This window comes from Orcinus orca, chromosome 19 (genome assembly GCF_937001465.1).
Source record: "Orcinus orca chromosome 19, mOrcOrc1.1, whole genome shotgun sequence".
Taxonomy (NCBI): Eukaryota; Metazoa; Chordata; class Mammalia; order Artiodactyla; family Delphinidae; genus Orcinus; species Orcinus orca.
This window is the reverse complement of record NC_064577.1, coordinates 36,776,621-36,797,035: the sequence shown is the minus strand read 5'-3', so window position 1 is coordinate 36,797,035 and position 20,415 is coordinate 36,776,621. Positions and strand designations below refer to the sequence as shown.

General features: G+C 40.1%; 1 protein-coding gene and 1 long non-coding RNA gene across 11 annotated transcripts in view; one reads left to right on the top strand and one right to left on the bottom strand.

Moving 5' to 3' along the window:
• Positions 1-4,023, bottom strand: part of LOC117203604 (uncharacterized) — a 95,022-nt gene extending 90,999 nt beyond the window's left edge. For both annotated transcript variants that reach the window (XR_007473333.1, XR_007473332.1), the window contains exon 1: positions 3,887-4,023. This is a non-coding gene — a long non-coding RNA (uncharacterized LOC117203604). The remainder of the gene's footprint in view (positions 1-3,886) is intronic.
• Positions 4,024-4,122: 99 nt separating this feature from the next.
• TANC2 (tetratricopeptide repeat, ankyrin repeat and coiled-coil containing 2) overlaps positions 4,123-20,415 on the top strand; it is a 357,408-nt gene continuing 341,115 nt past the window's right edge. For 3 of the 9 annotated variants that reach the window (XM_049701640.1, XM_033438920.2, XM_049701635.1), the window contains exon 1: positions 4,130-4,624. The gene's annotated coding sequence lies outside the window, so the exon portion shown is untranslated. Of the gene's footprint in view, positions 4,625-20,415 lie in introns of all 9 variants that reach the window. The other 6 variants (XM_004275661.3, XM_049701636.1, XM_049701637.1 and 3 more) reach the window with 4 other exon arrangements.

Sequence of the window (20,415 nt, the reverse complement as noted above, 5' to 3'; positions counted from 1 at the left end):
TGTAACTCAAAAGCAGTAAAGAACTACAACACAAAATATGCCAAAACCATCTCTTTCTTCTCCTTAACACCAATCCTCTGACTCCCCTGCTTCTGTCACAGGCACCACAGTCTTCTAGGCTGTTAGTCTTGTCATCTTGCTGTATTTTCATTTCTCACTGTTCTTTACCCTCTGCATTCAGTTATTCAGAAAGTTCTGTTAAGTCTTCCCACGCAATGGCTGTTGGGACTATTCCTTTCTATCTCTACTGTCACAGTTCTTGACTAAAGCTGTCCTCTTCTTTAGCTCCTTAAATAGTAATAGTAGTATCTTACCCATATCATCATTACTGGTGCCTCCATGCTCAAATCTACCCTACGAGATGAATATTTTAAACACTGTCTTCTTGTCACTCTTCTGCTCAGAGATTCCAGGGTGTTTCCCTTCCTGGGCAGTACCCACTTCAGTTCAGTCCTGTCCCACCTTTCCAACCTCTTACCAACTGATGTTTTCTCCCCTGATTAGTAAATACTCTTCTGTTCATTCACACCTGTTGCTTTCTGGTCTGTTTTTTTGACTTGCAACATGTCTATTTAGAGTTCACGCCATTGCTTGTCTTTGTTAAGAAATAAAATAGCAACTCAGACTTCCCCGGTGGCGCAGTGGTTAAGAATCCACCTGCCAATGCAGGGGACACGGGTTCGAGCCCTGGTCCGGGAAGATCCCACATGCCGTGGAGCAACTAAGCCTGTGTGCCACAACTACTGAGCCTGTGCTCTAGGGCCCGCGAAGCCACAACTACTGAAGCCTGCGCGCCTAGAGCCCGTGCTCTGCAACAAGAGAAGTCACTGCAATGAGAAGCCTGCGTACCGCAACAAAGGGTAGCCCCCGCTCGCCGCAACTAAAGAAAGTCCACGTGCAGCAGCGAAGATCCAATGCAGCCAAAAATTAAACAAATGAATAAAATTAAAAAAGCAAAACCAAAAACTTACCTGATAGGATGTTGTGAGAATTAAATGAAGTAGTATATACAAGGCATTTAGTAAAGTATTTGCAGCCAGTAGGCAATCCATCAATGGTAGATGTTATGACTCTTTATGCAGTAGGGAGAGAGAGGTGGCCCTGATGCTTTACTTAAGAGACTTGGAGGTGCCAGGGAAGACATATGCCATATGCAGAGGTGAGTGATTGTGCAGAGTTGACAAAGCAAGGAAGGTAATTTTGAATGGTATAGATGGCACTGAAAAGTTGGGAGGTATAGAGTATGGTTGGGCCACTTTATGGACAATTACTTACAGCTTCCTCTTACATGGCATAAATTATGTTTCCAAGTTTAAGTTATAGACTAAATTATCATCTTGACTAGAATGGAGTTTTAGTAGGTAAAAAAAAAAAAAAAGCATTCTCAGGATTTCAGGTATTAGTGACCGAAAAGGAAATCAGGGTGAGGAGTTGAGAACAGAGGTGGCTTCTCTCTACATTGTTGCTTTCCATCCCTACCGTACCCCACCCTTACCTCTGTCAGGGACAGACTGTTTCCTCCACAAAGTTAAGAGTGTGGCAGCAAATAGCAAGACTTAACAGCAGAACTATGTGGAAGAGAACTGGCTGAGTAGCATCATGTTAGATGATTGAAACAGAGAAGCAGTAAGTTCATTCCAGTGGGCACTGGCACTGCTCAGTGTGAACATGGGATTTTGGAAAGGTCGGCTGAAAGAAATGGAGACGGATCTTTGGAAGTATGATGAGGATAGTGAGTCAGAGTTACTCACTTCATCAGAGCAAGAGACCCTGTGGGTCACAGCTATTAGAGTTTACTGTGGGAAAATCCAATAAAGAGCTCTGCTGCTAAGACTGAACAGTTACAGTATTTTTCCCATTTCCAGGAAGAAGGGATTTAAAGGTTTTCATTTTGTGAATTGTTATTAAACTTTTGGTACTTTCTAGTGAAAAGTTGCAAACAAATTTTAGAGGAAAAACGCAGACGTATTATTTCTTAAAAATACATTTTTTTAATATGTGGGAGATCTGCATAAACATAATGTAGCCAGATTTAGTGCTAGTAAAATTGTGTCAAGTCCATATGGCAGAATTCAATCTAACAATATTTCATGGTGTTCCACAATGAGCACCATAATTTCTAAGTATCACCACCTGAACCAGTTTGAAAACCAATACATTACACCCCAACCGCCTTTTGTTATTTCTTAGGGAAAGGAATGTTATTAGCTCAGTGAAACTCACAGGCAAAGGCTCAGAATCAAAGTAATCTTTAAAATAAATAAAAAGACCAAAAGAGAATTAAATAAGGTAAATTTGAGTGCAACAAGAATAGCATAACAATAGCTAATGTTTCCTGAGCGTTTATTATATACCAGGCTCTGTGATAAGTACTTCTCAAATATAATTTCATTTAATCTTCACAACCATCCTGTGAGGTAACATCACCCATATTAGATAAAGAAAAAGAAGGCTCAGACCTGCTCAAGGTCTCATAGGCTGGTAAGTGGTGGGTGACACTGACATTCAAATCTAGGTTTCCAGACTCCCATCTTGATGACGCTGTAATGCCTCTTTTGTGTATACAATTTTTAAAAATCTCTAAAAATTGAGATAGAGTAAAGCACACCAATCGTTTTGCACATATATTAACCCTTGTAATCATTAACAAGATCTAGGTATTGAGCATTTCCAGCAACCCAGAAGGCTCCCTCCTGCCCCCCCCACTCATTCAATTCCTCCAAAGTAATCACTACTCTGACTCTATCACCATAGATAAATAGGTTTTAGTTGGAGTGATCTAACTTTTTGGAGTTATCACCAAAAGATTCCATAGACCAATCCTTCATCTTGCCATTTTAGCTGTAGTATTCAAAGCTGCTCTAGCTCTGACTTTTCAAGAATTCACTGTAGAGGCTAGCTGTTGCAAAATGGCTTCATATTCAATTTCCTGCATTATTCTGAAATTAATACTAATTTTGAAAAAAACACAAAGAAAATCCTGGATGCAGCAGATTAAAGGACTGTTATCAAATCTCTCCATCTTAGAAACACCACAGACACAGGTTGCTTGACTGAAGTAATCTGGTGTATCTATTTCCAATCATGGTGTCTCATTAAGGAATGGATGACCACGAAAGGTCATCTCGGTTTACGGAAGAAAGGCTAACCAGGCAGAGTAGGTAACAGTGATTGCTTTGCATCATCTTAAAGCACACGAACAAATTTATGTGCCGATATCTGCCACAGTTGACTTGTTGTTCTACGATGCAAGGGAAAGGAAGAGTAAAGGGGAAGAAGATCTAGGTGGAGGGAAGTGAGGGAAATATGACCTTCAAGGAGGCTTTGCTGTGGTGGCTTTCCGTGCCTTAACAACTAGCCCTTAAAATCACATTACTTCTTGTCCAACCTGGCAGCAACAGAAGCAGCGTCACAACTTCACCTCAGGCTCTCAAGCTGTGGTTGGTGAATTTCAGCAATGATTCTAGATAATAGCTCTCCCTTCTCTCTCTCCCCTCCCCACTATCCCCCTGTTCCTGGTTTTGCACTTCATTCTGTTTCCTACACCAGCCAACTATGGCATTTTGAAGCAGTCTACAGATTATAATTAAGCATCAGGGAAAGAATAACTGACATTTGTAGGGTTCGACGACTTCTAGGAGTGATATGTGTATGAGGTGACTTAAGTGGGGAAAATCTAGAGGAACGTTCTGGCCATCAAAGCATCAGGACAGGCCCAGAAGTGGGCGCACGTGACAGCAGCAGCACCTCGAGAGTGACATCACCCTGTGGGCGGAGCCGAACCATCCAGGGCCTTGTCTGCTATTGAGCTCCCCTCCCCTCTTCCCCACTGAATGCCCACGACCCCACCAGCCAAAGCCCCTTGAGGAAACAGAAATGCCCAGACCTCACAGAGAGGCAGAGCCAGGGCCAAACCTCTCCGCGGAGAAAACGGTTCGGTCTTCTCTCTCTCTCCCCGCCACTCCCCACCCCCAAACGGTGGAGGGGGCGGGGGCGCGCGCGCTCCACCACGCACGCGCTCCCACGCACGCGCTCTCCCTCCGCGCTCGCGCTCCTCCCCACCCCGGCCCGGAGGGGGCGGGGCTGCGGGCGGCCTCTGAGGGTGCGACGCCCCCGGCGCGGCGGCGGCGCTAGCGAGCGGCCGGCCGGGCGCGGGTTGCTGGGTGCGCTGCTCCGGCGGGGCCCGCTTGTACAGCTGCCTCGTGCGAGCCGCCCGCCCGGCGGGTGAAGCTGCGAGCGCTCCGAGTGCCGGTCCCGGGGCCGCCAGCGCTGCCCTCCAGCCGCCGCCCTCCGTGCCTCCTTCGGGCGGCCCCGCCCCCGTTCCCATCCCCCTCGCGCTCACCTCCTGGCTGTGCAGCGCGCGAGGCGGAGCAAGTTGCCCGCCGCCGCCGCCGCCGCGCTGGGCGAGAGCCTGCACCCGCGCCGCCGCTGACAGGAGGACCGCCGAGGGCTGCGCTAGCCGCCGGGCCGCGCCTTTCCCGGACGCAGACCCACAGCGGGCGTCGGAGCGCAGCGAGGTGCTCTGGGATCGCGGGCGGCGCCGGCGGGCGGCGCGGTTCTCACAGGAGACCCCGGGGACTCGGGCTTGACCCCGAGGTGCAGCGAAACCCTCTCAGAGCGGCAGGTGAGAGACCCCGGGAGCCCGGGAAGGGAAGGTTGCTTCAGTGACAGCGGCGTTCGCCTCCGACGCCTGGGCTCCAGGGAGAGGGGCGGGGGCGAGCGGGGAGGCAGCGAAATGGGCAGTGGAGTGCCTCCGGTGTCCAGGGCGTGGGGAAGGTTGGCTCCAAATGTGGCACTCGGGGTGGCTTCGGATGGGTCCGGGATCGGCCACCTCGGTGTCACCGAAGGTGTCATGGAATTTGGTACCGAGAGAGTCTCCGGATGACGGGGACCCAGGAGGAGATGCGAGGCAGATTGCTGAACGTGGCAGGGAATGTGGTGCAGAACGAGTTGTAAAATGTGCCCCCTGAATGCAGCATGAAAGTAGTTGTGAAATGTGCCAGGTAAGGCACAGGGTGGGTTGGCCTGTGTGGCGTTGAAATTCACGGTAGAAGTGTTATTAGTGATATTATTAATTTCTCTGGGAAAGGAGGCGTAGTCTAAGAAGAGATTAATAAGGCTCATGGCTAGATATTTTAACACAGGGAATCGAGAGGAGCTATGATACGCTATTTTTTGAGATAGAGAGAGTGCCCACGTGAAAGAAACAAGCAAATTGTGTCTGGTTGTGAGATGGGAAAGAAAAAATAGGGCTAAATAATTCCAGGGTTTGCCGTCAGCGTGTAGAGCACTGATATAATTGTATCCTGTGTTGTGTTCCAGGTGTGGAATGTTTAAAATGGTTTTCACCAAACATAAACAATAGTAATTAATATTAGGAAGAAGATTTGGTGTTTTGGGTGTCTTGCACTGTCTTCTCTGCTCCTCTCCAGGAAAAGGAAAAAAACAAACCAAAAAAAAAACCACACAAAAAACCCACCCCACATCTTGACCATAATTCTGAGTTCAAGATCATTAGGCAAAGGGACGTTTTTTCATAGGTGCTCCTTTCTTCAGTTTTATACAGGTGAAAATTTCTGGAATGAGGAAAACAAAACAATATGGTGAACAAAAGGGATAAATTTTCAGGCATTTTGAGGGTTTGAAGCCAAAAGCTGTTGCAGTGGCTAATTATGGTGAATGACAGTAGTGAAATATTCTTGATGTTGGGGTGGAAAATTGGAAAAAAATTGAATACAATAAAGGTGGCATAAAAAGCAACAACATGGATACTGTCAGTGGAGCGCTTCTTGCAGCATTTCCCAGGTAGATCATCTCAGGATTGTGAGCACAGAAATGAAATATTAAATATTCTCATTCTCTCTCTCTTTCTCTGTGTGTGTGTGTGTGTGTATATATATATCATTACCCACATGCTGCAAAACATTATGACTTCCATTTAAGAAGAACATCTGTGTTTTGAGAGGATTGTCAGAACATAGCTGGAATTTCAGAAGTAACAAAAGACAGCTCCATGAGCTATTTAATATAACTTATATACATTCAGTGAGTGTATGTCTGTATAGTATGAAACAAGCAGAAATATCGGCATGTGTTCATTAGGGTATAGTTAATTATTGATGAGATTTTAGTGTCTTATGTTACAATTCTTGCAGAGAAACGGAGTTACTTGCCTGAATGTTGTTCTTATGAGAAGAACAGTAAGTAATTTGCCAGATAATTAAAATTCATACTGATTGGCTTCCTCCTGGATCCAGATTTAGCCATTGAGGGATCATTTGCTTCAAAGGCAAAACTGGATTTTCCTTGGTGATTAATTTTGGGTTTTAGTCTTTTCTGTTGATATGTCTCTCACCTTGAGGCTGTGTTGGGCCTAAAACATAGAGGAGAGGGCCTGAGGAGAATAAAGAGCAATTCTGTTGGGTCTTCCTGTTTTGTTCTGACTGTAAGCCATATGTACTGCCACCCCCTACTGTCTGTAGGAGGAGGTGTCACAGAGCCCAGTTCTTTTCTTGTTATCACTGCCCCCTTGTGTAAGGGAAGAAATTGATAGTTGCACTTTGGAAAGCCGCTCTCCCCAGATTGTTCTTGATAGAGTGGTTATGTAGATTTATAATCACCTATTCAGAGTTGCAGGGCTTTAAACTTACTGTCAGTCAGGCTTCAGGTTTAATGTCTATTTTTAATAGTATCTAATTTTAGCCAGTAATTCGAATTGCTAAGAATGTTTTCAGTATGTTTGGGAAGATGGTACTACTAGTAGTGCTAGTAGTAATGGCTCACCCTTACATAGCACCTACTTTGTGCCAGTCCTGTTACACAGGTTTTAATCAGTTCCAACACCCTACGAGGTATGTACTGTTATTTCCATTTTACAGATGAGAAACTGAAACACTGAGATGTTAAATAGATTAGTTAGTTAGCAAGTGGAAGAGCTGAGTTCCAATTCAGGAACTCTGGCTCCACACTCTGTGCTCTTCATAAATATACTATATTGCCCTCAATCAAATTAGTATTGACACACATCATTAAAATGCAGGTGCCCATCATAAAAAAGCAAATACTGTAGATGTGGATAGGCCCAAGTAGGTAGTAAGACTCATAAATGCTAAGCCTACACATACACCAAAAATACAGTTACTTACAGTATGAACATTTCTCTTTAGGAATTTATTTTTGTAATTTATTTCTGGGATTATGAGTAGAGGAGTATCAGTATTTTTTATGGGGTTAAGGTAATATTTGTGATGGAGGTTGGTTTTGGGGGGATCTTTGGAGGTAGAAAGTTTTACTTTAAAGTAATTTGGTGTGTATGTCTGTGTGTATATGTGTGTACACGTAGTGTGCAGCAAAGGTTTAGTGGTGCTTTTAAAGAAATAGTATATAGATCTCTGTGTAGAGCTATAGAAATTGTTTTCTACAGGAAACTTATTTTCCTACCTACTTACGTTTTTACGATCTCTATTTTAAAAATTTTAATTAATTATTTACTGGCCACACCTGTGCCCCCTGCAGTGGCAGCGCAGTCTTTTTTCTTTTTCTTAAATTCTAACCTCATAGTAAACTTTTTTAAAAAACTTATTTAATTAATTTATCTTTGGCTGCGTTGGGTCTTCGTTGTTGCGCACTGGCTCTCCCTAGTTGCAGCCAGTGGGGGCTACTCTTCGTTGCGGTGGAAGCGCAGAGTCTTAACCACTGGACCGCCAGGGAAGTCCCTATGATCTCTATTTATTTAAAAAAATAATTAGCAAAAACGGATTAGATGTATATGTACTTTTTACCTCTTTTTTCCAACAAATATTTGCTCAGATTTTTCTTGCACTTAAACATTGTTTTATAGATACCGACTACATATGAAATAATATTTGTAAAAATGTGTAAAGTGTAGAAGACTAATAATGCAGCCAACACTTATATACCTTCCACCCAGTTTAAGAAATGGAATATCACCTCCTGTACTTAACAATTCTTTTCTTCTCTTAAACTTTGTGCCATTCTGTGAATCACATATGTCATGTAATCAAACACTTCCTTCATTTTTATATACATTGGTTGATAAGGCAATTTACTGATTATGGCTAAGACTTATTCTTGTATGTTTATATATTTTAGTTTATTTAATAAACCGTCATAGACTCAGATCGTGCTCTGTATTTATATTGGTTGATGGTTCATTTTAGCATACTTATAAAACCTAATTTGTTGTTTGCATCTTTATCATAAAGTTTTACTAACATGGTTAAACGGTAGTAGATTTATTTCCCTCTTCTGTCATTGATTCTTGACTGTCTCATGCTAGCTCTCTAGCTTCCCCCGCCCTTCCTCATAAAGGCCTTTGTTCTTTTAGTATTTTCTGAATGACTGTGTGCATTGTTTTGAATGGAGAAGGAAGTAGGCCTAGAAGAGAGTATACTAAACCAGTAGTTCCCAAAGGGGAATTGTAAGGTAGTTGATGCTAATTAGATATAAGGAAGAATAAGTATGATTAAAGGAATGCATCAAAATTCTCTCCTTGTCGTATTACTTCCTCTTACAACAGAATTAAAATTGAATCTCTGAGATGTACGGATTGGGCACACTAGTTGAATTATGTTGGATTGTACTTATACATGATCACCAGTGTTAGCTGTAATATTTTTACTGATGGTACCCAGATTTTATTTCAAGGAGCTAGAACAAGCGGTTGCAGATGGTTGTTTACTTTTCTAGTACGAGTCTGATCGAGGTAACAAATGTTATAAAATAGTTTGGAAGTTAGTTTAATTATTTGGATTTTTTTTTCTCGGCATTGTATCTGTTGAGTGCCTGTAGTCATCAAATACTATTGTCATTTGGAGAGAAGGCACTGTGTAAATAAATAGTTTAGTCTTTGTTATAATACCATGAAAACTACCACTTGGTTTATTTGAATAGCATCTTTTGTAATAACTTGTATTAGATGAAGATTGTTTACAATTTAAAAAAAAATGAGTCAAGGAGATGTCTGTATGGTGATTGAGAGACTACATCATGACCTTGATGAATCTCTAAAAGTCTGTGGAGAGAAATAGGTTACAAGAAGAGCTTAAAGACTTACAGCTATATTTCCCCACCCAATGTCCTTTTTCTTTCTTTTAGAGGATATTTTTACCTTGAGTATTTACGATTCAAGATAATATTAGATGGGGCTTCCCTGGTGGTGCAGTGTTTAAGAGTCTGCCTGCCAATGCAGGGGACACGGGTTCGAGCCCTGGTCCGGGAAGATCCCACATGCCACGGAGCAACTGAGCCCGTGCACCACAACTACTGAGCCTGTGCTCAAGAGCCCGAGAGCCACAACTACTGAGCTCGTGTGCCAGAACTACTGAGCCCATGAGCCTAGAGCCCGTACTCCGCAACAGGAGAAGCCACTGCAGTGAGAAGCCAGCACACCACAACAAAGAGTAGCCCCTGCTCTTCGCAATTAGAGAAAGCCCATGTGCGGCAACGTAGACCCAACGTAGCCAAAAAATAAATAAATAAATAAATTTTAAAAAGAGATAATATTACAACAGTGAGAGGCCCGCGTACCGCAAAAAAAAAAAAAAAAGAGATAATATTAGATGGAGAACAAGCTGTTTGGGCCTGGGTTTTAGGAGGCTAAAGCAGGTTGAGGATGCAATCAGTGAAAAAAGTTTCTGGTAGGGATCTTTCATATTCTAGAAAGCTCTAAGTAAATAATTGTAATACCATAATTTTTTTCGGGAAACAAATTTCTTTTATTAGGTCAAATTATTTTATTTACAGAATGTTTATAAATCATTTGAAAGCTATGTTTGTGGATGTTATAAGTATCAGGTAAGTTGCTTTTTTATGGGCCACACATTACAACAGTATCTTGTTATGTTCAACTTCTGTTTGTTCTTGAGTAGTTAAGGGTAAACATAACTAAGTTTAAGAGGCAAAAGAATTAAGTTGGTGTTAGTCGTAATCACACCCTTTCTTTACCCTTTCCTTCCCCATAATATTAATTTCTGCCTTTATTCAGTGAATGGTATATCTTACTTCTCAAATGCCTTTCTTTTGATCGGAACTTGAGAGATTCTGGTGTCAGTTATTTAAACCAAGTAGTTGCGTTATAGTGAATAATGTTGTTGGTATGTTTTAAAAAAATCTAATTGCCTTAGTAATGATTTATCTGACAGGCTCATCTTATGCCTCCTTATGACACCCATATTATGTCTACCTGAAGAAGTTTCTGCCAAAATACATTATTCGATTCTACTTTTTTTTCTCAGAAGAGGTATCCCAAGTGGAGAGATTTTGGAGCACAGCATGTAAGAGAACATTTTTCTTTGTTTGCTCCGGTTTTAGTCTCTCATATACTTATTTTGTATAGAAAAGGTCATATGAAAAAAACATTGATTTTTGTATATTAGTTTATTGTACAGACACGTTATGTTTAAGGTATGTGAGTTGAGTTAGATTTGTTATGTTGGAAAAATTGGAGTTTTATGCAGTATATTAATATATTAAATCCTTCACTTAAATATTTATTGACTACTATGTGTAAGTAGTTACCTTTAACTACTGTAATCTTTCAGTTGAAGGTAGACATATCATATTCTTCCTTAAATAACTAAATTTGCGGTTCAGAATTGTGTCCTGGGTATTCACTCTACCTCCAGGAAAAATATAGTTGAAAAAATATTTTAAAGTTTGTCACTTTCCTAAAGTTTCACTGGCCAATGTTGATAAATTTTACTGTCTTCTTTAGATGGCAAAGGTATCATGAAAAGAAAAACAGTGACTTATATATTTCTTTTTGTAAATATTAGCAAGTACTACAGACATAAAATTCACAATGAAAAGTATGTGAGCAATAATAATGGAAAACTTTTGTTATTCCAAGCAGATGTCTTTGGACCAGGTAGCCATGCTTGTCTGTAACACCATGCTTGCATTATCATATATGATTATATCAGATGACATATCTGATCATAGAGATGAACAACATGAAGAGATACGGCACCAGTTTTTTATTGCCATGGAAATTCCCTTTCCCCACCAATGGATCTATCCTTATAAGTCGATTCGTTAGTTACTAAATTTGGAAATGGGAGTGGGTATGCAGATACTGTGATTTAATCATTTAGACAGGAGACTCTGCCTCACATCTCAGTAAATTCCCTCTGCCTAAATGAAGGAAGTCTCTTTGTAGCCCTTTGTTCCTAATCTTGTGTTGTGAGGTCCCACAATTTCTAGCTCTAATTGCTGAAATTTGATAACGCAAAACTAAGGAAGCTTGATGGGTATTTGTACTCTAGAATTCTGTTTCTGTTCAAATTCCATGGAATCCTGTAGAGCTCCCAAAGATTGTGAATTAGGGTGAATGAAGGTAATTAGCTTTAGTAGACACGTGGGATGTAGACTTACTGCACACTCAAATGCTGCTTCAGCGTCAGAAAAGCTTAGCTCTTCCTTTTTAGGGATTTAAAGAGGAAGAGAGACTTCCTTTGGAAGCTATTATTCAGATGTTGCTATATTGTAGGATGTGACAGTACTGTTGTTTGGTTGTAAGTAGCTTTTGAAATTTTACAATCATGAGACCCTTTGTATAGTAGAGAGAACATGAATTTGTGAGTTTTTGAATCATGAAAACAGGTTGAGATTATCACTCTGTCACTTACTAGCTGTGTGAGGGGCTAAAACCTCTCTTGCAGGGTTTTGATGATGATGAAATGAAATAATGCCAGTGAAAAATCCTTAGGACAATGTCTAGATCTTAATGAATGGTAAGTTTTATTAGGTTTTGGAAAGTGTCCTGGATTTCTGTTTTTGTTTTTTTTTTGCGGTACGCGGGCCTCTCACTGTTGCGGCCTCTCCCATTGCGAAGCACAGGCTCCCGACACGCAGGCTCAGCGGCCATGGCTCACGGGCCTAGCCACTCCGCGGCATGTGGGATCTTCCTGGACCGGAGCACGAACGCGTGTCCCCTGCATCGGCAGGCAGACTCTCAACCACTGCGCCACCAGGGAAGCCCTGGATTTCTGTTTTTTTGATGTGTGCTTCACATAGCTCCGCCCCACAGTGTTTTACTAGCATTGTCTGTCCAGCTTTTCCTTGTTATTTTGTCTTTTCAGCCTAGCAAGGTATTTAAAACAAAACAAAACAAAAAAACCTGTGGTAATTCGGCTACTCATTAATTTTGTGCTTTGAAATTTTCTTTTATGAAGGATTTGATGAGAGCTGAGAAGAAGTTCTTGAATAACTGTAAACTTAAAAATATAAACTCTTAGGTAGACTCCTAGTATGCGTTTCTTTTTGCACTATTTCCCTTTAAGTACCACAAACTTGCGAAAAATTAATTTTTAATTTCCTCTATAAAATAGCAAACCTCAGCACTTCTTGAGACATTGAGCCCTTTGACAATTTTTTTTTTCAGTTTGATCATGTGAATATTTTCTACTTTTACAGACATTTCTCATTTTTGTGAATAACTGAAGTGTTCTCTGTTTGATACCTTTATCCCCCACTCACCCACCACCATGCGCCATGTTGTTAGCTTTTTGTAATTTTTCTTTTTAAAAAATTTGTGACAGTCATGGTGGTTGATTGTCTTTTGTGATCTACTTAATAAAAAGGACTTGTCTATTTACAGTGTAAAATTATACATCAAAAGAAGTTTGCCCCTCTTTCTTTAGTATAACAAGCTATCAAAATCTCACTTTCTTCCCAAGCTTCAAGGATTTCTGTAACATTTTGCCCATTTCTGCTAATCTGTTTACATATCATGCGAACAGTAATCCACCGACTATTTTTCTTTAAATGGACGTGACTCACTTTATCTTAGTTTTATTCTTGGTCGTTGTAATATCCATGAACTGATCAGTTTGTGCTAGTTGTAAGATAAAAACTAGTTCATCCTGAAGACATCTTGCTTAATGCCTTTAGAAAGACCACTTATATGCGACTTTGGTTCCAGATTGGATTGTTTTGTATTTTTAATCATTCTTTTTTTTTTTTACCTTTTAAAAAAAAATTATTTATTTATATTTATTTTTGGCTGCGTTGGGTCTTCGTTGCTGCGTGTGGGCTTTCTCTAGTTGCGGTGAGCGGGGGCTACTCTTCCTTGCAGTGCGTGGGCTTCTCATTTTGGTGGCTTCTCTTGTTGCGGGGCACGAGCTCTAGGTGTGCAGGCTTCAGTAGTTGTGGCACGTGGGCTCAGTAGTTGTGGCTCACGGGCTCTAGAGAGCAGGCTCAGTAGTTGTGGTGTACGGGCTTAGTTGCTCCCCGGATGTGGGATCTTCCTGGACCAGGGCTTGAACCCATGTCCCCTGCATTGACAGGGGGATTCTTAACTTCTGAGCTACCAGGGAAGCCCCAGGATTGTTTTGTATTTTTAAGTAAATGAACTTCATAATGATTCCTCTCCTTGTTTTAGATAATATAATTCTATCTTGTCTTTGGATGTATTAAAGGTAGCCATTTATTAGTTGTTAACAAATGTTAATTTGTCATTAATTATAGTAGATAATTGGTATCTCTCCCCTTCCCCCCCACGCTTCTGCTTTTTTTAAAAAATTACAAAAGTATTTCTCCGCTTGCAACCACTAAAGTAACCAAACCGGGGTGAATAAAGAAAAAAATAATATTTTCCTTTCCTTCTCCACTTTGACCTTGTTGGTTTAGCCAGCATTAACCAACACTTTGTTTTTTACCATCTTTCTCTTTGCTCAAAAACCTTTAAGCATATACACACACACACACACACACACAGGCTTTTTGTAACTTGCTTTATTTATTTAAGAATATGTCATGGCTGTCTCCAGTTTAGTAAATGGAGCTTTAATTAATTTTAAAAAGCTGAATAACATTCCATAGCATACTACACCATAGTTTAGTCTGTTGTTCTCCAACAGATGGATACTACGATTGTTTTCATTTTTTTTCTATTATAAACATCAGTCCAGTCTTACTCATAAGTAGACAAGCAAACATTCTAAATAAAATATTAGCAAAATAAATCCAGCAGTGTATATAAAAGACAGTATATTCCAGGAAGGCAAGGACAGTTAAATATTAACGTAATTTGTTATGTTAACAGATTTTGAGACAAAAACTGTATGGTTCTCTCTCTCTTTTGGGGTGAGTTGGGGGACTTTGTATTGTATTTATATAAAACAGCAAAAGGAGATGCCTGCAGACAGTAGTCTAAGTTTTGTAGAATCCTTTGATCCTCAGAGTTGATAGACAAAAACCTTTTTTTCTGGACTCTTTGGGAGGACTCTGTGGGACCTGGGCTTTGGCTCTCACCGTTTGGTTGCTAAACCTGGTACTCTTGACAGTATGAAAATAAGCATACTTCTAGAAGCTGGGATGGATGTTATGGGTGAGCCTGTCCGATTTAGGGCTGGCACTTTTTAAGATCTTGTATTTGTTTACTTTGGGCTTAATGAGCACCTCTTTGGCCTCTGTACAGGTGCTCAGTGTCTTGAAAATGTTGGCCTGAATCTTTTTGAGGCCTTTCTTGTTGTGCTTGTTGGCAAAATATACATTCCTTAGGATCTACGTTTCCTGAAGTCATTTCTAGGACTGGTCATATATGATATTGTTATTGGGTTTGGCCACATCTCCACTGCTAGCCACAACTCTGGGAGTGGTGGAGACTGGAAAAAAGAGACTATCTTAATAGTCTATCTTAATAGGTGCTAGAAAAACATTTGATAACATTTTGGAGTCATTTCCTCAGTGTATGTGGCATAATTTCTGAATCCTTGCTTAAGTGAAGATGCCTTTCTTTTCTCTTGATCAGTAAAGGGTATCTTGGCTGGATATAGTGTTCTTGGATCATAATCCTTTTTTTTCCTACATAGCATAGGCACCTTATACCACTGTCTTTAAGCTTCTTGTGCAATAGATAAGTCTGATGCCAGTCTGATTCTCCTTTCTTTTTAAGTATCAATAACTCGTTCTTTATCTTCTACACAAAAAGTCTTGCCACCTTTTATGCCCTGAGATTATCAGGTCTAACCTCATTATGCACTTTATCCTTTTTATATCATGAGAAACTCAGTATTGCCAGTTCATCCCTCATTTATTGGAGTCTAATTCCTATCTGTATAGTTCTGTATTTCTTCCTTACTGACTCCAGTCCCCCCCCCCTTTTTTTTACTTCTTATTCTTTAATGTTTAGTGATAGTAAAGTCATTTTGGTCATTCTGAGTTGATATTCTCAGGTACACATTGTGCACTTTCAAAAGGTAGTCTGAAATATTTTTTTATTTCATAAAAGTGTTTTTGAATTATTGTTTTGACTGCGTTCTGTTCCTTTCTTTGATTTTCTTCTTCAGGAGTTCCTATCAGCTGTATGTTCAATCTTCTTTGCCTGTCTTCAGTATTTGTCACTTTTTCTCAAATCCTTTTTATCTCTATTTTTGAGTTTAAATTTTTTTTCTCTTTTTTACCTTCTATTTTTCTTAAGGGACTGTTTTTATTTACTCTTGTCTTCATTTCTGGAATGTGTCTTTCCTTTTATTTTTAATTCTTACCTGAGTTATGAGTTTTTATAGTTCTTATATTTGTTATTCTTTCATGTTATGTCATTTTCTTAAGGTCTTTTAGCTCATTCTGAAATAGCATGTTTTAATTTTGATCTGTTATGTGGGCATGTCTTTCTGGCATACTTTCATTGTCTGCAGGGATGTCATTCCACTTCATGTTCTCTCTTTTCTTGTAACAACTTTATATGGGATTGACCTTGATACGTTTCCGTGACTCAGTTTTCCTTGAACTTAGTTAAATGAATCTTTTAGAATGTGGCTGGGTTCAGGAAAGCTGCTTCTTTCACTGAGCTTTTTCTTCTGTTGTTTTTGTGTAGTGTTAAAAAAACGGCAGCTTGCTTTCCGAGATTTCCTGGCTTTTTTCTCCTCCAGTAGTTTCATCTGGACCTTCTCTTTCCTTCATCTCTCTTGCCTGATCTCAATTTTCATCCCTTTATGATTGTGAAACGCTTCTCTGTGCCTTCTGGGTCTCATTGTCAGTCATCTGCAAAACTCCCTTTTATCTTTAACCTCTTCTCTAAACATTACTACCTTCTTGCTCTGACTGAAACTTAGCTCTCCGCTGAGGGCACTTACTTATCCTGGAGAGTTCTTAAGTGGTGGTTCCTCCTGGTGAGGTGGGTTAAATATTCTCTTTGCTTTTTCATATTTGCTTCTAGACTTCTTCTGGACTCACTGCTAGTTTCCTACTACTCCAGCTGTAATTATTGACGATTTCAGTATTCACGCACATGATCCTTCTGATATTCTGGTCTCTTGACTTCCTCTCCTCCACTCAGCCATTCACTTCTATGGCATGTCCTGTGCAGATGTTTTTAAACTCTCAGTGCATCTGCATTAACTGGAAAGCTTTGACAAACTACAGATGCCTAGAACTTACTCCCAGAGAGTCTGTTTTGCCTGGTCTGAGGTGTGGCCTGGGATAATATTTTTAACAGTTTTCCAGGGTGACTTTAATGTGCAGCCAGGATTGAGAGACACTGCCCTAGAACTTGTTATACCCCAAAACTACAAGTTTCTATAATATCAATTTCTGGCATTTTACTCTCCAATTACCACCTACATTTTTCCAGGCTTATTTCTTCTAGTACCCAACAACCTTAATTCCTTGATCTCACGGGGACCTTTTAATTTACCACCTTTTCAGCTGTTCTTCAATGCATTCATGTCCTCACTTTTTTTTTTTTTTAAACTAGCTGAATTCCCGTAGTCCATCATTACAATTGCTCTCCTGCCTCTACCTCAACCCCCTTGATTTGACCTTTTTTCCTTGGTTGTTATTGCCTGGTTAAAACTAAGTCTACTTATGTTACACCTGTATACTTGTAGCTGAATGTGGCTGGAACAGAACAACTGTGTTGACTTTAAATTCTTGGCCAGTACCAAATGACTTTAAATTCCTTGCTTAGTGCTGCCAAGCTGTCCTACTGTATTATTCTAGTTCTTCCATACTCCTATTCACTTAGATGATCCTGTCCTTCCCCTGCACCCAAATTTTCCACATTTCTCTCTTTCAGCTTGTGACTTTGCTTTCTATTTTACTAAGAAAACAGAAATAATCTTCTTACCACCTGCATACCAATGTTATTGTGAATTGTCTTTTCTTCTCTTGAAGGCCATTCCCACCAATTGTCCATTAGAGCTCACCCCTTCTTGCCTTCTCAAGGACATTCTTCCTGTAATTCTTCTCTATCTCTCCTTTTCTGGATTGCTGTCAACCGAATAAAAACATTGTATTGATAATTCTTTCATCTTAAAGGAACTCTCTCTTAACCTTACTTCTCCTTCCAGCTACCGCCCCATTTCTTATCTCATTTATACCAGACTCCACAAAAACAGTTGTCTTTGTTCACCTTATCCAACTCTCTTTTTTACAGCTTTATTGAGGTATTATTTACATTTAACAAAATTCAGCTATTGTAACAGCATAATTCAGTGATTATTGGTAAATTTATAGAGTTGTGCAGTCATCACCACAATCCAGTTTTACAGTATTTCCATCACCCCCCAAAATTCTCTTGAGCCCATTTGCATTCAGTCTCCATTCCCAGCCCCATCCCTAGGCAACAGAAAGATCTGCTTTCTGTTTCTATAAATTGGCCTTTGGGCATTCATATAAATGGAATCATGCAATACATAGTTTTGTTTTATACTGTGCAGTCTTTTGCTTTTGTCTTTTCAGTTAGCGTAATGTTTTTGAGGTTAATCCGTGTTGCGCATGTATCAGTACTTGATTTTTATTGCTGAATATTATTCTATTGTATAGACATACTGCGTTTTGTTTATCCATTCACCAAATAATGGACATTTGGATTGTTTCTGGTTTTTGTTTCTTATGAATAGTGCTGCTGTAAACATTCAGGTACAAGCTTTGAGTGTGGATATATGTTTTAATTTCTGTTGGATAGATTCCTAGGAGTAGTCCCCATTTTGTTTTATATCCTTTTAATTTGCAAATGCTGGTACTTCATATACCTGTTTGGGCTGCATTGTTTCTTCTTTGTAGTAACTACTTATTAGAATGTGTTTGTGTACCTTACTTATATAAACATGTCAAAGAGCTTATAATAAGATATGTATAGGTGGGGATATTACAACAAGGAGAAATTATTATTTACACTGGGAGAAAAGCCTAAGTTCTCTTCTCCTCCTCCCTTCCCCACTGCCAGGATTCAAATCCCGTGGACCCCAGTGATTATAATTTGGTTGGGGAAGAAGGTTTGTCTTAAGGAATAGTGGGAATTTCCTTCTCTCTCCCAGTGGGAAACTTTGAATGTCAGAATAATTAAACTAAACGTATCCTTTCAGAAAATATTTATTGAATTTTACATGCCAGACAATGAGCTACATACTAAAAAATTTTTAAAACATTTTCTCATAGTATATAGGGAGGAAGTGATTACAAGCACAGGTTTTGGAGTTTGACAGATTTGAGATCACATTCTGACTTGTTTTAGTTGCTAGGTGTATGATTTGTGGCAAGTTATTTGACCCATGGAAGCCTCAGTTTTCTCATCCTGTAAAAGACTCGTTTCATAGGATTTTGGATTAAATTAATGCACCTAAAGTGCTTAGCCCAGTTGCTAGCATATAGTAAGCATTTCAATAATTATTATCTGCTGATGTGATGATGATGAAGGTCGTCATCGACCTTTAGTAGGGAGTAAATACAGTGGAGGGAAAGTGAGGTTTTTTTGAGTGGTGCGGTAGGGACAGGAGACTAAAATGTAGAAACAAGAGAAGTAACACGATTAGAAAAGCATGTTAGGAAGATTGATATTCTCCATGGTTTTTATAGTCAATATAGTAAATCTTTACTAAACACAATCTTTTTGATTCACCTGTGGTATTTTTGCTTGGTGAGAGCAGTAATTTTTCTTGCAAGATAAGGGACAACTATCTGGGAAATCAGATTATTTTGGTCTCAGGATGTCTTAGATGGGACCTACTTTCTTGCTCTAATTACTTTTTTGTAGATTTTCTTCAGCTTTCCTCATATTATACTAACATTTAAGCTTTCCTCATACTATAATGAGGTTTTTTTCTGATTGTATGTTGAGAACAGCAATGGTGTTCAGGTGTAAGAATAATTTTTGAAGTTTAAATGCAGTTGATGTACAGTGAGATTTTGTATTAAGGCATAGTAACAACTTCTTTGGGTTGTAGCCCCAAATAGTCAAATCAGGAGTTTGGAGGAAAATAAGGAAGGGAAATTTATTTTAATGGTATGTAATTTGGGCTACATAATTAGGGCAAATATAATAAGGTGATTCTCAGTATGATTTGGATACCCCAGATTTACATATGCAGCACACAGGCGCAGCTCTGAAGTTCCTTTCAGAAGACAAAACCAGTGCCAGCTCCACTTCTTCAGCGTGCCCAGGAACCGAGCATAGAGACAGAAGGAGGCAAGGTTAATTGTCTGCCTCCTTCAGGATGGAGAAAAGGAGTCGTGGTTTCTCTGTAAACTTTCCCTTGAACTTTATTTCAGAGAAGCTGTGAAAAATTATTTTACTTGTGCAAAAGTCTAGTCTGGGAAGGTGACTTTTTTTTTTTTTTTTGCGGTACGCGGGCCTCTCACTGTTGTGGCCTCTCCCGTTGCGGAGCACGGGCTCCGGACGCGCAGGCTCAGCGGCCATGGCTCACGGGCCCAGCCGCTCCGCGGCATGTGGGATCTTCCCGGACCGGGGCACGAGCCCATGTCCCCTGCATCGGCAGGCAGACTCTCAACCACTGTGCCACCAGGGAAGCCCGAAGGTGACATTTTTAAAAAGAAGAAATAGGCAGCCAGTGTAAGAGGCATATTATAAATCAGGAATTAAGGGGTTTACTAAGTGTCCATCATCGGATGAATGGATAAAGATGTGGCACATATATACAATGGAATATTACTCAGCCATAAAAAGAAATGAAATTGAGCTATTGGTAATGAGGTGGATGGACCTAGAGTCTCTCATACAGAGTGAAGTAAGTCAGAAAGAGAAAGACAAATACCGTATGCTAACACATATATATGGAATTTAAGAAAAAAAATGTCATGAAGAACCTAGGGGTAAAACAGGAATAAAGACACAGACCTGCTAGAGAATGGACTTGAGGATTTGGGGAGGGGGAAGGGTAAGCTGTGACAAAGCGAGAGAGTGGCATGGACATATATACACTACCAAATGTAAAACAGATAGCTAGTGGGAAGGAGCCGCATAGCACAGGGAGATCAGCTCGGTGCTTTGTGACCACCTGGATGGGTGGGATAGGGAGGGTGGGAGGGAGGACGCAAGAGGGAGGAGATATGGGAACATATGTACATGTATAACTGATTCACTTTGTTATAAAGCAGAAACTAACACACCATTGTAAAGAAATTATACTCCAATAAAGATGTAAAAAAAAAAAG